Source organism: Neovison vison, chromosome 5, assembly GCF_020171115.1.
Source record: "Neovison vison isolate M4711 chromosome 5, ASM_NN_V1, whole genome shotgun sequence".
In the NCBI taxonomy this organism is placed as follows: Eukaryota; Metazoa; Chordata; class Mammalia; order Carnivora; family Mustelidae; genus Neogale; species Neogale vison.
The window spans coordinates 91,358,665-91,372,761 of record NC_058095.1 but is presented as its reverse complement, the minus strand read 5'-3'; the positions used below and the strand labels follow the sequence as shown (position 1 = coordinate 91,372,761).

Here is a 14,097-nt window from a genome sequence, read left to right as displayed (position 1 = left end):
AGAACCCTAACAGATTCTCCCTCACAGCCTTCAGATGGAACCAGTCCTGCTGGTGCCTTGACTGCAGACTTCTGGCCTCTGGCACTCGAGACAATACATTACTGCTATTCAAGCTGCCCACCCCGCCCCCATCTGTGCCACTTGGTTATAGCAGCCCTAGACGCAAGAGGCCTCTCTGAGGAAGTAACGTTAAGCCGGGACCTGACAGATATAGAGGAAAGGAGAATGTGCTGAAATTAAGATGAGGGGTCTCATAGGCATTGGATGTTGGGGTTTATTCTCTGGTCGAGAAGCAGGGAAGTGATATGATCAGGGTGGTCCTTTTGTATTCCAAGATCCACAGAAGATCACAGAAAGCACTCTCACTCTTTTACATAGAAAGAAATCTAACCTGGGGAGTTAGTTGCCTGCAGATTACTGGAAGGGCTGGAAGGACAGCCTGTGGACTGGGCCTCGAGGAGGGGTTTCTGGAACATCACCACAGAGCTCAGCCGCCAGGGAAGCCATTACGTCTGCTGCAGTCAGGAAGCTGTGGAATCTGGCAAGTGAGGCAGCACCTGCTGGTTCCAGAACACACCATGGAGGCAGCAATCCCACGTCCACAAGCCACAGCTTCCACTGTAGCTGCAGAGGCTCTCTGCACCTGTGTCAGCCACGCCTACTAGACCCACATGTACAAGACGCACCTGTAAAAGCCACACCTGGGAGACCCACATCTATGGGGTGTGTCTATCTCCCTGCCTCTCTTTGAGCTAACTCACATGGCCCACCATTACATCTGATTTAAGCTGAGCCTAAGGTGCTTCTGGAAGCCAAGATGCATGGAGTCTGGGAAATAGGGTCTTCAGTTATCAAGCCGCTGCAGGACAGATAGATAGACAGTGGGAGAATGTTGGGACAGCCATGAAATTGCCAAAGACCTGTATCACTTTGGCTATCATGTAGAAAATGATCGGTAGAGGCAAAGGTCAAGGAGGGAGGCCAAGAGGAAGGCAATGATGGTAGTCAAGTGAGAGGTGGCTGTGGGTCAGGTTACGAGGGCAGAGTAGGATAGAAACAAGAGGCTTGCTCCCTGGCAACAACGTCCACAGTCCTTGCTCTGGTCTACTAGGTCCTACCTTCTCCTCTGGCCTCATCTCTCCTTTGCCCGTGATCTCTCTGCTCTTTCAGATCCCTGAGCAACACAAGCCTGTCCCTACCACGAGACTTGGCTCAAGCTCTTTCCCCAACCTGGGCTGTACCACCTTGAGACTTTTGTGTGATTGACTCCTTATCAAATCCCAGACTAAATCCTTCACCTTCAGAGAGACCTCCTCTGACCACCTATTCCCCAGCCAATCTACACATCACACTGCCTCGGTTTTATTTTTTAAAGCATTGATAGCTCAGTGATATCTCCTTGTGTGTTCACCTCTGAGCAGAGACCCCATGTGTCCCCTCATCTCTGAGTCTCTGTGCCTAGAACAGTGCTGGCTACACAAGTGACACTCACAGATGACAACCGTACATGGGGGATAAGAGAGGGAAGAGCCAGGATTGACACTCAGTTTGACACTCAGTTTGCTGAGCTGGACCACTGTGTAGATCATGGCACAGAGATATGAGGCAAAAAAAAAAAAAAGAGGCAGTGTTTGGGGCAAAAAAGAACACAGAACTGACGTTTCTTATATTTTAAGTTGGAAATGCCTGTGTGGCAGACAGAACAATGCCTTCCCAATGGTGCCCACGCCCTAATCCCCAGAGTCTGTACTGTGACCTTATACAGCAAAGAGACTTTGTAGGTGTGACTAAGTTAATGGTCTAGTGATGAGGATGTCATCGAGGTGAGCCCATCGTAGCCCAGGGTTCATTTTATTTATTATTTATTTATCTATTTATTTAAGATTTCATTTGTCAGGTAGAGAGAGAGAGCACAATCAGGGGGGAGTCGCAGGCAGAGGGAAAAGCAGGCTTCCCCACTGAGCAAAAAGCTCGATGCAGGACTGGACCCCAGGCCGTGGGGATCATGACCTGTGCCAAAGGCAGACACTTAACCCAGGGAGCCACCAAGGCATCCCTAACCCAAGAGTTCATCTAAGAGGGAGGCAGGAAACCTGGAGATAAAGGAGCTGTGACCATAGAAGTGGGGGTCGAAGTGACGGGAGGAAGTGGCAGGAGCCAAGGAACACAGGCAGCCTCTAGAAGCTGGAAAGGCAAGGAAACAGATCCTCCCATGGAGATCCCAGAAGGAAGGTGCCTCTGCCAACATCCTGACTTTAGACTTCTGACCTCAGAACTATAAGATAATACATTTGTATTGTTTAAAGCCACTACGTTTGTGATCATTTGCAATAGTACCAATAGAAAACTAAAATAGCCCATAAAACATTGTACATGAAGATGTCAAATAAAAAGTCAACGCCTCTTTGTTCGAATCTCTGATGATTTTCAGCAGTAGAATAGGGACTCGAAGAGGAAGAACTTTTACATCGTCATATATATCATAAAACCCCTTCACAAACACATCATGCCAATGAGCTCTCTCATCACGTGTGGATAAGGGAGCCATCCTGGCACACATACATCGTTATGTTTGCAAATCTGATAATCAAATAATAACAGCATCATTCTGGTTTGCATTTCCTTTAACTGTTAGTGAGGCAAAACACTATGCATATCTTTATGAGCTGACTGTCGTTTCTTCCTCCAAAAATTACCTATTTCATCTTTTATTAGTTAGGATGACTCCATCCCAAGCAACAGAATACTTAACCTAAAAACAGCTTCAGCAACATAAGGTTATTGAAAAACCTCACATTTGTTGGAAACTTGGCTCAGAGCATCAGCGACTTAAAGGCTGTGGTCAAACGTTCTGTGATTTTCTTTGGGATACCCTCACGGTCATGGCCTGCTGGGGCCCTCAAAACAGCCAGAGGATGAACCCTTGACTTAGCCCGCTTCACCAGCAAGATGGAAAGAGGAAGGGAGTCCCGCTTGCCCCTCTTTCTCCTGTACTTTCCCCAAAGCCTGAGTCCACATCATGATGTCTCATTGGTCAGAACTGGACACACACCAATATGAATCTGCTAGGCAAGCAGCAAGTGAGGCTTCCTGGCGTTTCTCTGTCTCTACCTCCAGAGTGGGCTTCCCCAGCAGGGAAAAGGCATCCCCACATATGCCTGGCCCATGGCCCTGTTGCAGTCTTGTTACTTTTCTGAGCATTTGCATGAGCTTTACAGACTAAGGATGCTCAGCCTTCGTCTGTCATTGTCCAGCCAGTGTTGTTCCCTAGTGTGTCCGCCTTCTCATTTTGTTTATGGTTACTTTTGTCTTTTCTGTTTTCCAGGTACCAAATGAACTCCGTGATTCTTCAGGAGACCGAAAGCGTTAGTGTGCCTCCCTACAACTCTCAGAAAGCACCAAGCAAAATCCATTCCAACTGGCCGAGGCCCAGGTGTGGACGATGTCCTCTGTGGGTCTGCGTGGTACTCTACTGTCCCCTACAGGTGCAGGAGCTTATAAATAACACTTTCACAGCTCAGGCTCTCAGGGGCCTGAACTCATCTGAGGCCAGAGACCTTGTTGCAAAGGGCCCGGTTCCCCTCCGAGAAGGACGTGAGGGTAATAAAGATGCCACCCTCTGCTTTAAAGTCCAACATTTTCCATCACGCCCCCTGGGCCATCCGTGGGGATATGCTCCCACTTTTGATTTCTTTGGCCTTTCCAGCTACAGAACAGATCCTGCACACTCATGTTTATTATACCCTGGAGGTGTCTGAAGGTCCTTCACGGAGGGCTGGGCGCCTCCGAGTGCCTGGAAGGTCCTCGGGAATAAGGATCGCATCATCTGCTTTGGGATCTCTCAAGCACCAAGTACCAGAGGCTCTTCGCTGTGGATCCTTTTGCTAGTACGAAAATATTCCATGAGCACCCGCTTACCCCCACAACACCTGTGCACACACACGTTTTTTAATTTGTCAGGTCTATTGGGAAGCTCCCCGCCAGGTCCCGGGGCCTAGAGGTAGGTTCCCAGGATCCCATATCACACCTGATCCCTGTGCCAGGGCTGGATGACTCCTACAGCACTTTGGCAGTTGGTGCAGAACAGGGACCCAGCGGCGAGTGTCTACCACGGGTCCTTCATCTCCAACCAGCACACAGATGTTTCTCTTCTTTATCAGTCATTTTTGGCCTGCCTGACCTTTGAGTGTTTGTGATTCCAGAATATTGGATGCCTGCCCAATCAACCTCAGATTGCAAATCCGAATTCTCTGCCTCCCAAATGTCTGCTTTCCGAGATCCTTCGACGTGGTGGTGGCAGTCTTTTAAGGGATGGCGGACAAAGAGCACCTTTGAGCTCCCTATGTAGAACGTAGCGGTTCCCTAACTAGACTATATAAGGAACATTTGTTCTTTGTCACTTGGTTATTAACAGTTCTGGGGATCCTTGTGTGAAGATACGTGAAGCTCCTTCCATTAGATTTTCTGTTCAGTTTTTGTGAGAAATGCTTAATAATAACCAATTACAAAAGATAAAGGAGTTCAACATTGCTATGTAAAAGGACAAGCCTCCCATGTAACTCAAATCTTCTGGTTTAATCTGCTTCCCTGAGCTCTGATTCCAGAGGCCCAGTGGTCTATGGCTCCCACCAGATGGATGTCCACGGCGGTCGACACAGCGGTTCCAATCGTGGTAAAGAGCCACCACTGATTCATCTCTTTGCCAAAACTCATGCCATCCCTTTTATTCCACCAAACTAGTCACCAAGCTTTCGTCTTTGTGTTCTCCTCCATGGTTCTCAGGTCTGTCCCCTCCACATCATTCCCACCAACATGGTCCCAGTTAAATCTCCCTTCTTTTAACACTGGGATTACTAAACAGGGTCCTCACCTCTCTGTCTCTCTCTCTCTCCCAACCATTCTCCTAGCTGCTGAGGAAGGGATTATGACAAAGCACGGTCTGTCTCCCAACCTCAACAGCACTTCCACGCCTCTGGGTTCAAGACTCTTCTCAGCATGGCCAGTGTCTGCCCACATTCCTAGGCCCCCAACACCCTTGGGCTCCAGCCCCACAAATAGCTCATGGATTGTGTATGACTTGCTTTTGTTATTCCCCTTTCACCAGCAACTCCTTTTGCCTGTGTTTTAAATTTAATTAATTTAATTTAATTTAAATAAATTCAAGCATGGTGGATAAAGGCCTCGAGTGAGGGAGCCCATAAGAGGGGGGTGGGATGTGGGCTCTTGATTGACTGACTGGTTTGCATATGGAAGGCAAACTCTCAGGCCCGTCTTTTGCCTCCCCTAGGAATCAGCTCACCCCGGGGGGGGTTGGTCCCTCTGGTCAGCAAGGCTCTAGATGTCAAAACATCAACTACAGAAACTAGAAAATGTGGTTTAAACTGACTAGAATGCCCTTCCTTTCATCCCTGGCATAACTGGTGGATAGCATGTCATGGCATAAGGCTCCAGACTTTCCCTTGTGGCCTCAGGTAGGCCAGGGAGCACCACCTGAGCTTTGGTTCCCCATCTGTGGAGGGTCACAGGACAAGATGTGGGTAATGAGACCAGCTGCCAGCTGCATAACGGGCTCTGCATGGATGTCAGTTTCCTCCTCTCCAGCCTTGTCTTTTTGAGAAACAGCTCAGTGTTCCTTCCTCAGGACATTCTCAGACCCCTTGGCCTGGGCTCCTTGTTCCCCTCAAACCCTCGGGTCACCTGTATCTCAGCACCTAGTCCACCAGATAAGATCTGTCAGTCAGTCTGTCCATCTCCTTCCACCTCTTCCCACTGGATGGGTCTTTCAGGGAAAGAACATGACCTCCAGATTCGAATCCTGATTACCCACCACAGACCCTAGTTCCTGCTCACAGCAGCTCACTCCAAAAACATTTAGAAAGTCAATGAATTACTCATGGCTTTGCCATGTCCACGGCCTCCCAAAGGAATGTTCCACGTGGGCCCCTCTGGGGAAAGACACTCATGCTTCTTCACCAGGAATCCTCTGTACTTTCCCCTGCTTGAAGTCAGGCCAGGCCATTAGCACATCTGCACAACAGGCTAGGCAGGCACCAGCTGGGGGGGTGGGGGGTGCGGCTCAGCTCAGGAGCTGATTTCCCAAGCACACCCTGCCATGTGTGCCTGCCACAGATGGCCGAGGCACGCCAGCTAATGAGGCAAAGTCACAGGCACCACGGCCTGCTGGGAAATGAGCCAACAGGGTGCTCACCGATGCCTGGCCAGGAGGGCTCCATGGCTCTGGTCCAGACTTGGGTTCTGCATCCCCCCACTCTGGGAGCCTGCTCCTGGCCAAAGCCCCAGGCTTACCCCAGAGTAAAGCCAGGTTGCTTTGATTAAAAACTTCAGCCTATAAAAATGGGTGCACCGCATCTAGCAAGGGGGAAAGATCCCATTTTTAATCATTTCTTAATAAGAAAGTGCCATTAAACACACTTAGGCTCTCACGGTGTAACTGGCAGAATGCTGTCGTGGCCCCAGCCTCGTTAACTTTTATTACCACTCCACTCTGCTTCTAGAATGGCAGCCAGAGCCTGAGAGGCTTGGTGGCAGTCACAGGCTCCAATTCAGGAAGCAGGCAGGAGGAGAAGCCCGTCTAGCTCCAGAAGCTACTATCTGTGGGGTCTTCCTTTAGCTCAGCTGTCACTAGGGTGCCTCATGACATTTGTTTCTGGAAAAGAGAGTGGCTATTTCTGATGTGTGTGCTCCCAGGAGGGCGGGGGGGGGAGAGAAAGAGCTGCTGGGCCAGCAGGCCCCCTAATTCTCTAATCCTGCCTGGCCTGCCCACCCTCAGTGCCTTGGATGCCTGGAGCCCTGTGGAGTAGGGAATGGCAACAAGCAGCAGGTCGGCCAAGCACATTCATTCCGTCTTCCAGAAACACTTACTCAGCTGTTAGTATGTGCCCGACAGTAGATAGGACTGGAGGGTACAAAGAGTAAATAAAGATTGTCTCAAAGTACTGGGGTTCTAGGAGAGTCAAAGAAGGACCGATGCAAAAAAGGATGACACCATACCCTCAATCAGAAGTGCTTTCGATTCAACCTGGTGGGAGTCAGGTGGGCTTCCTGGTGGAGGTGAGGTCTTGCAGAGTCTTGAAGGAGGTATGTTCGTACATGAATAAGTGGAAGGAAGGGAGAGACCAGACTGTCCAAAGGAACAAGCAAGAAAGGGCACCACCCAGCCAGAACATCACATAATCCAGTCACAGACTGCAGTCCGTAGATCCAGATGAGGTCATATCAAATATATTAGTGCTCAGATGTGAGAAAATTAACATCCAGCTAAAATCACTCAAGCCAGGGTTTTCCAGACTTCAGTGCACACACAAATCACCAGGGATCTTGTTAAAATGAAGATACTGAGTGAGAGGATCTGGGGTGGGGCCAAGTTCATTAGAAATGCAGAACGTCGTGCCCGATCTCCTCTGATCTCAGAAGCTAAGCAGGGTCGGGCCTGGTTAGTACTTGGATGGGAGAAATGCAGAACGTGGGACGCCTGGGTGGCTCAGTGGGTTAAAGCCTCTGCCTTTGGCTCAGGTCATGATCCCAGGGTCCTGGAATCGAGCCCCGCATCGGGCTCTCTGCTCAGCAAGAAGCCTGCTTCTCTTCACCCTCTGCCTGCCTCTCAGCCTATTGTGATCTCTGTCAAATAAATAAATAAAATCTTAAAAAAATAAAATAAAAAAAGAAATGCAGAACGTAATTGATAATATAATCACTATGAGCTGTGGACCACACTTTGGGCAGAAAGAATTGAACGTCAAGGGGAAGCCTTAAAATATCCAGCAAAATATGATGGGTTTGGTGGCACAACAATGCCACCATGGCCTCAAGCTTTTCTGTCTCTCTTTCCTGCCATCCTTAGCACCTCACCCCTCATCTTATATTCTTATAATCAAAAGATGGCCATTACAAGCTCTGCACCTCCCATCCTCCCACAAACAGAATCAAAGACAACAAAGGGCATTTCTCCTCTCCTCTTTCTTTTCACCAGAGAGGAAAATCTCTCACAGAATAATATTATATTACATATATTATTATATTAAATTATATTGTATTATAATTTTCTCCCAAAATATATATGACATGTATGTAAATAGATAGATAGATAGATACATGTATTTACCTATCTACCTATCTATAGAGAGAGAAGGATTATATGGAATCGGCTCAGTCACAGAGACTGAGAAGTGCCAGTATCTGCAGAAGAAGTCAGAAGCTGGAGACCCAAGAGAGCCAAAGGTGTCATTCCCGTTCAAGACCAAAGACTGGAGAACAAGGAGAGTCAATGGTGTGAGTTTTGGTTCAAAGGCTGATGGACTCTTAAATCCAGGAAGAGCCAGTGTCTTGGTTCAAATCTGTAGGCAATAAAAGCCAATGTTCCAACTTGAAGGTTTTCAGGCAGGCTTTTGTTTCTATTCTGGCCCTCAGTTGATGGGATGAGACTCACCCACATTAGAAAGAGCAATCTGCTTTACTTAGTCTACTCATTTAAATGTGAATCTCATTCAAAAGCACCATTTCAGAAACACCCAGAATAATGTTTGGCTAACTATGTGGGCACCCCATGGCCTAGACAAGTTGGCACATAAAATTAAGCATCACACCTCCTGGCAGTCCCTCTCTCCGTTTCATTGTCCAGAACTAAGTCATGTACCCACTCACTACCAGTTCCTGAACCATGAACCAAAGAAAAACAGGGTTCTGTGATGCTTCAAGCAATCATGACTGATCCCACACAATTGAACCCAATTTCTACATACTTCCACCAATGCTGAACTGAACAAAACCAGGGTTCTTTAGCAAAAAAGAAGAGAAAAAGTGGCTATAGGTAGGCAAGCAACAGAACTAAGATCCAAATAACCATGGTTCTCAGCTCCCACCTCCGCCATTAGGCCCTTTCCATGCTCCCATTCATTTCTGGTAATCCCAAAGCAGTGTCCGTTGCTTCCTCATATGCAATCTAGAGTGCTGCTCACTACCTGTATCCTCCTTGAGCCCAGCTCTTCTGTGCAGCCTCCACTGCTCCACACTGTAGATCTCTGTTGATGGATCCCAGACTTGATGTGACCCAACATCTTGGCAGACCCTGAGAATGGAGAATGAGAATGGCTCCCTATCAGGTTTGCTTGACTGGAAAGTGCTGAAGTTCAGGGAATTGTTCTACAGATTAGCACTTGTGGTCTTTCCCTTCCCAGAGCTCACATCTTATCCTAAGGGCTGGCTCTACATGCCAGCCTCCAGGATGTTCCTAAAAACACTGCCTCCCCTTCTGTCTTGTAGGGATCCACTGACGAATTTTCCCAAATGCCTCAGAGCCATTCTTTGAAATGTGACTCCCTTCTACCAGCACATCTCCATGACCTGATCATGACTCCTGAATTGCGTGTAGCTCACTTTCAGATATATTTTGAGTGTTTTCCACAGGGAGTTTCTCTGCCCTCTTTTAAATCAGTGGCCATAGATATGTGGGGTGGGTGGGGGAGATATCATTACTCTATGCACCAGACATCCCGATCTCAGCTGTCTCAAGATGAAGTGTTCAGCTATATGTGACTATATAGTAATTTTTAGTGTAGTTAAAAGTGGAGTGGAGGATACATCAAGAAATGAAGTTGGAGGGAATGCCTGGGTGGCTTAGTCACTTAAGTGTCTGCTTTCAGCTCGGGTCATGATCCCAGGGTCCTGGAATTGGGTCCCACATTGGTCTCCCCGTTCAACAGGGAGCCTGCTTCTCCTTTCCCCTGCTTGTGCTCTCTGTCTCTCTCTCTCTCTCGAACAAACAAATAAAATCTTAAAAAAAGAAAAAAAGAAATGAAGCTGGAGTGGTGTGCAAAAATATTCATTCACTCAATCATTCAACAAATATTTACCGAGTAGCAACTCTGTGCCAGGTGCTTTCCTGGACACTGAATGCAATGAGACAGCCATGCTCCCTACCCTCATGCAGTTTACTTTATGGATCACAGAGTTATCCTAGATACATACTGAAGAATTTGGAGTTCTCTAAAAGGTCACAGGGAGCCAAGTGATATAGGATTTAATCACATAAAGGCATAATTAATTAATGGCATTTGTAACAGTTCTGTTTAGGACCCATGCAGAGGTTGAACTAGAGGAAGTAATAACTAAAGACAAGATGACTATTGCCCATGCAGTTACTTAGGTGAAAAATGATCAAGGTCAGATCCAAAGCAGTGGTCACAGGGTTGGGGAGAAGGAGATAAGTACAAAACACATAAAGGAGGCTGAGTCTACAGGATTTTATGAGCTCACAAAAGACATGACATGAGAGTGATGGCAGAGAGGGAAGAGTCCACGGAGACCCCTCCACTCAAATGGCAGGATGGATACCAGTTTCAGGGAAACATGTTAATTTAGTTTTGATCACATTGAACCTGGATCATTGGTAGGACATGGTCAGGCCCATCATTGTTAGATTACAGGCTTAGATTCAAGAAAGAAATTTAGTTTTCACAAATTCCAGAATCAGGAGTCATCATCATGTAGTTTAAGTTATTTATATGGATGAGATTCCCAGGGAAAGAGAAAGGATGTAGTTTAGGACAGAAACTTAGATATAATATTTCAGGGCCTGTGAGAGGAGGGAGTCTGAACAGAGCCCCAAGAAAGAGTAAAAAAAAAATCAAGAGACAACAGAGCCTTTCTAAAAAGAAGTAGGCAATTCATTTGGGACATTTTTATTGAATATCTCCTATATAACGTGCACTGTTCTAGGCCCCAGCAGTGAGGAACAAGGCCAACCTTCATGAGGCCTTCAGTCTACAAGAGAAGATAGGCATGAATCAAGGAAGTAGGAAGTCGTGAAAAGATGGCAAACCAGTGCCCATTGCTAGCCACTTCACCAAGCACAACCTTGGAGATTCCAAAGATCTGCAAGAAAAAGGTATAAAGTTGAACAACTGAAGTAAAGATGGTGACTTACTCTTAGGGAAGGGAGAGGCGTATTCATTTTGTACAGAGCAGCCTGTCCTTTTTATTAACTCAGAATCAACCATTAGTAACCTCATTACAGGCATGTAACGGGTCCTACCCACACACTATACTCATGGGTCCTACCCACACTCAAGGGGAGGACATTACACAGGGTGCCTATCCCAGGAGACAGGAATTTTGGTGGATATCTTTGTTTATGTTTGTTTGTTTGCTTGCTTTAAGATGTTATTTATTTATTTGTCAGAGAGAGACAGAACACAAGCAGGAGGAGTGGCTGGCAGAGGGAGAAGCAGGGCAGGCTCCCCCCTGAGCAGGGAGCCTGATGTGGAGCTCAATCCCATGACCCTGGGATCATGACCAGAGCCAAAGGCAGACACTTAACTGACTGAGCCACCCAGGCGTCCCTTGGGGTACATCTTTGAACTCTGCCAACCACAACTTGCACTGTAAAGACTACAAAACATGGCTGGAAGGAATTAAAGACCTAGGTAAACAGAGAGGTATACCATGTTCATGAGTTGGGAGACTCAATATTGTGAGATATGAACTCTTTCCAAATTGATTTATAGAGTCAGTGCAATCAAAATTAAAATCCCAACAGACTTTCTTGTAGATATTGACAGGTTGGTTCTAAAATTTATATGGACATGTGAAGAATAGCCAAAGAAACCAGACCAGCCAAAATGATTTAAAAAAAAAAACGATCACGGGTGCCTGGGTGGCTCAGTGAGTTAAGCCTCTGCCTTCAACTCAGGTCATGATCTCAGGGTCCTGGGATCAAGCCCCCCATTGGGCTCTCTGCTCAGCGGGGAGCCTGCTTCCCCCTCTCCCTCTGCCTGCCTCTCTGCCTACTTGTGATCTCTTTCTCTCTGTCAAATAAGTAAATAAATTCTTTAAAAAAATCAAAAAGTTGGAGAATTAACACTACCAGATTTCAAGACTTACCTAATCCTGTACAAGAGAATGCACTGCTCACACAGATCAATGAAACAGAATAGATTCAAGAAACAGACTCACATACATACATATGGACAACTTCTTTTACAAAGATGCAGAGCCAACTCTGGAGAAATGGTCCATAAATGAAAAAGGGATACATTAGACTTTGTCCAAAATAAAACCTCTGGTTTTTGAAAAAACAGTAAGAGACTAAAAATCGAGACACAGATTGGGAGAAAACATTTGAAAGTCATATATCTGATAAGAAACTTGTCTCCAGAACATGTATTTATTTCTCAATTTTATTGAGATATAATTGATAAGTATCACTGTATAGGGGCAAGGTGTATAGCATAATGGTTTGATTTACACATATTGTGAAATAATTAAAATACACTTAGTTAACATGTATCATCTCCTAGAAATGCTTGAAAAACAAAGAAAAAAATTTTTTCCTCGTTATGAAAACTTTAAGGACTTACTGTCTTAGCAACTTTCAAGTAAACCACATAGCGGTGTTAGCTAAGGTCATGATATACATCAGACTCCTGGCACTTATCTATTCTGTAACTGGAAGTTAGTACCTTGGACCACCTCATCCAGATCCAGTTTCCCACCCCACCCTGCAGCTCCCCAACTCTGTTAACCACAAATCTGATCTTTTTTCAATGAGTTTGGTTTCTGGGGGTTTTTTGTTTGTTTGTTTGTTTGTTTTAGATTCCACATGAGAGTGAAGTCAAACAAGTATTTGTTTTTCTGTCTAGATTGTTTCAATTAGCATAATGCCTTCAAGCTCCATCCATGTTTTTGCAAATAGAATGTATTCTTTTTGAAAACCTTTCAAAATTCAAGAAGAAGAAAAGCACTTAATTTTTTTTTCTAATGGATAAAAAACACACAGATGTCAAAAACCCATGGAAACATACTCAGTATCATTAGTCATTACAGGAAAGACAAATTAAAACCACAAATGACCAAAAACTAAAAAGACTGATCATGCCCAGGGTGGCAAGGATACAGAGTAACCGGAACTCAGTTTGGAAGTTTCCTAAAAACCTAAACATAAACGTACCATATGATTCAACCATTCCACTCTTAGATCTTTACCCCAGAGAATTAAAAGTACTTGGTGAGGATGCGGAGAAAGGGGAACCCTCCTACACTGTTGGTGGGAATGCAAGCTGGTGCAACCACTCTGGAAAACAGCATGGAGGTTCCTCAAAATGTTGAAAATAGAACTGCCCTATGACCCAGCAATTGCACTACTGGGTATTTACCCTAAAGATACAAACGTAGTGATCCAAAGGGGCATGTGCACCCAAATGTTTATAGCAGCAATGTCCACAATAGCCAAACTATGGAAAGAACCTAGATGTCCATCAACAGATGACTGGATAAAGAAGATGTGGTATATATACACAATGGAATACTATGCAGCCATCAAAAGAAATGAAATCTTGCCATTTGCGACAACATGGATGGAACTAGAGCGTATCATGCTTAGTGAAATAAGTCAAGCGGAGAAAGACAACTACCATAAGATCTCCCTGATATGAGGAAGTGGTGATGCAACATGGGGGTTTAAGTGGGTAGGAGAAGAATCCATGAAACAAGATGGGATAGGGAGGGAGACAAACCATAAGTGACCCTTAATCTCATGAAACAAACTGTGGGTTGCTGGGCGGAGGGGGTTGGGAGAAGGAAGGTAGGGTTATGGACACTGGGGAGGGTATGTGCTTTAACATTTAACATTTTAACATTTAACAAAAATGTTAACAGTGCTTTTATAAATAAGGATTCTTAACTGATTTGTACTTAATCTGTGTTTTCTTATTTCTTGACAGAGTATATATATTTCCCACGCATTTTAATAAAAGATCAACTATTAAATACTATATTAAAATCACATGGATGTCTTCAAAACAAGCAGCTGGAGTTGATGGACAACTTCTAATTACTCATGTCTGGCTATTTGTGATTCTGGATGAAGATCAGCTCATGCTCACAGATGCACTTACCTCCGTGGAGCCAAAGAAGTTTGTCACGACACTCCTCTGAGCTACATTTAGTCCTCAACTCTATCTTCCTTAACCAATAGTCTTAGGCACCTTCTACAACATTTTCAGGGTTAATCTAATTTATCAACCCCCATGACATAACCAAACATAGGGGAGGTACTCTAATCGTTGTCACTAATAGAAGGGG

At 45.5% G+C, this 14,097-nt stretch overlaps 1 protein-coding gene across 1 annotated transcript in view; it reads right to left on the bottom strand.

Moving 5' to 3' along the window:
• The window catches only part of LOC122907423 (ral guanine nucleotide dissociation stimulator-like), a 46,715-nt gene that overhangs the window by 24,301 nt on the left and 8,317 nt on the right, over positions 1 to 14,097 (bottom strand). Inside the window, exon 2 of the mRNA XM_044250292.1 lies at positions 8,979 to 9,085. The gene's annotated coding sequence lies outside the window, so the exon portion shown is untranslated. The remainder of the gene's footprint in view (positions 1 to 8,978; positions 9,086 to 14,097) is intronic.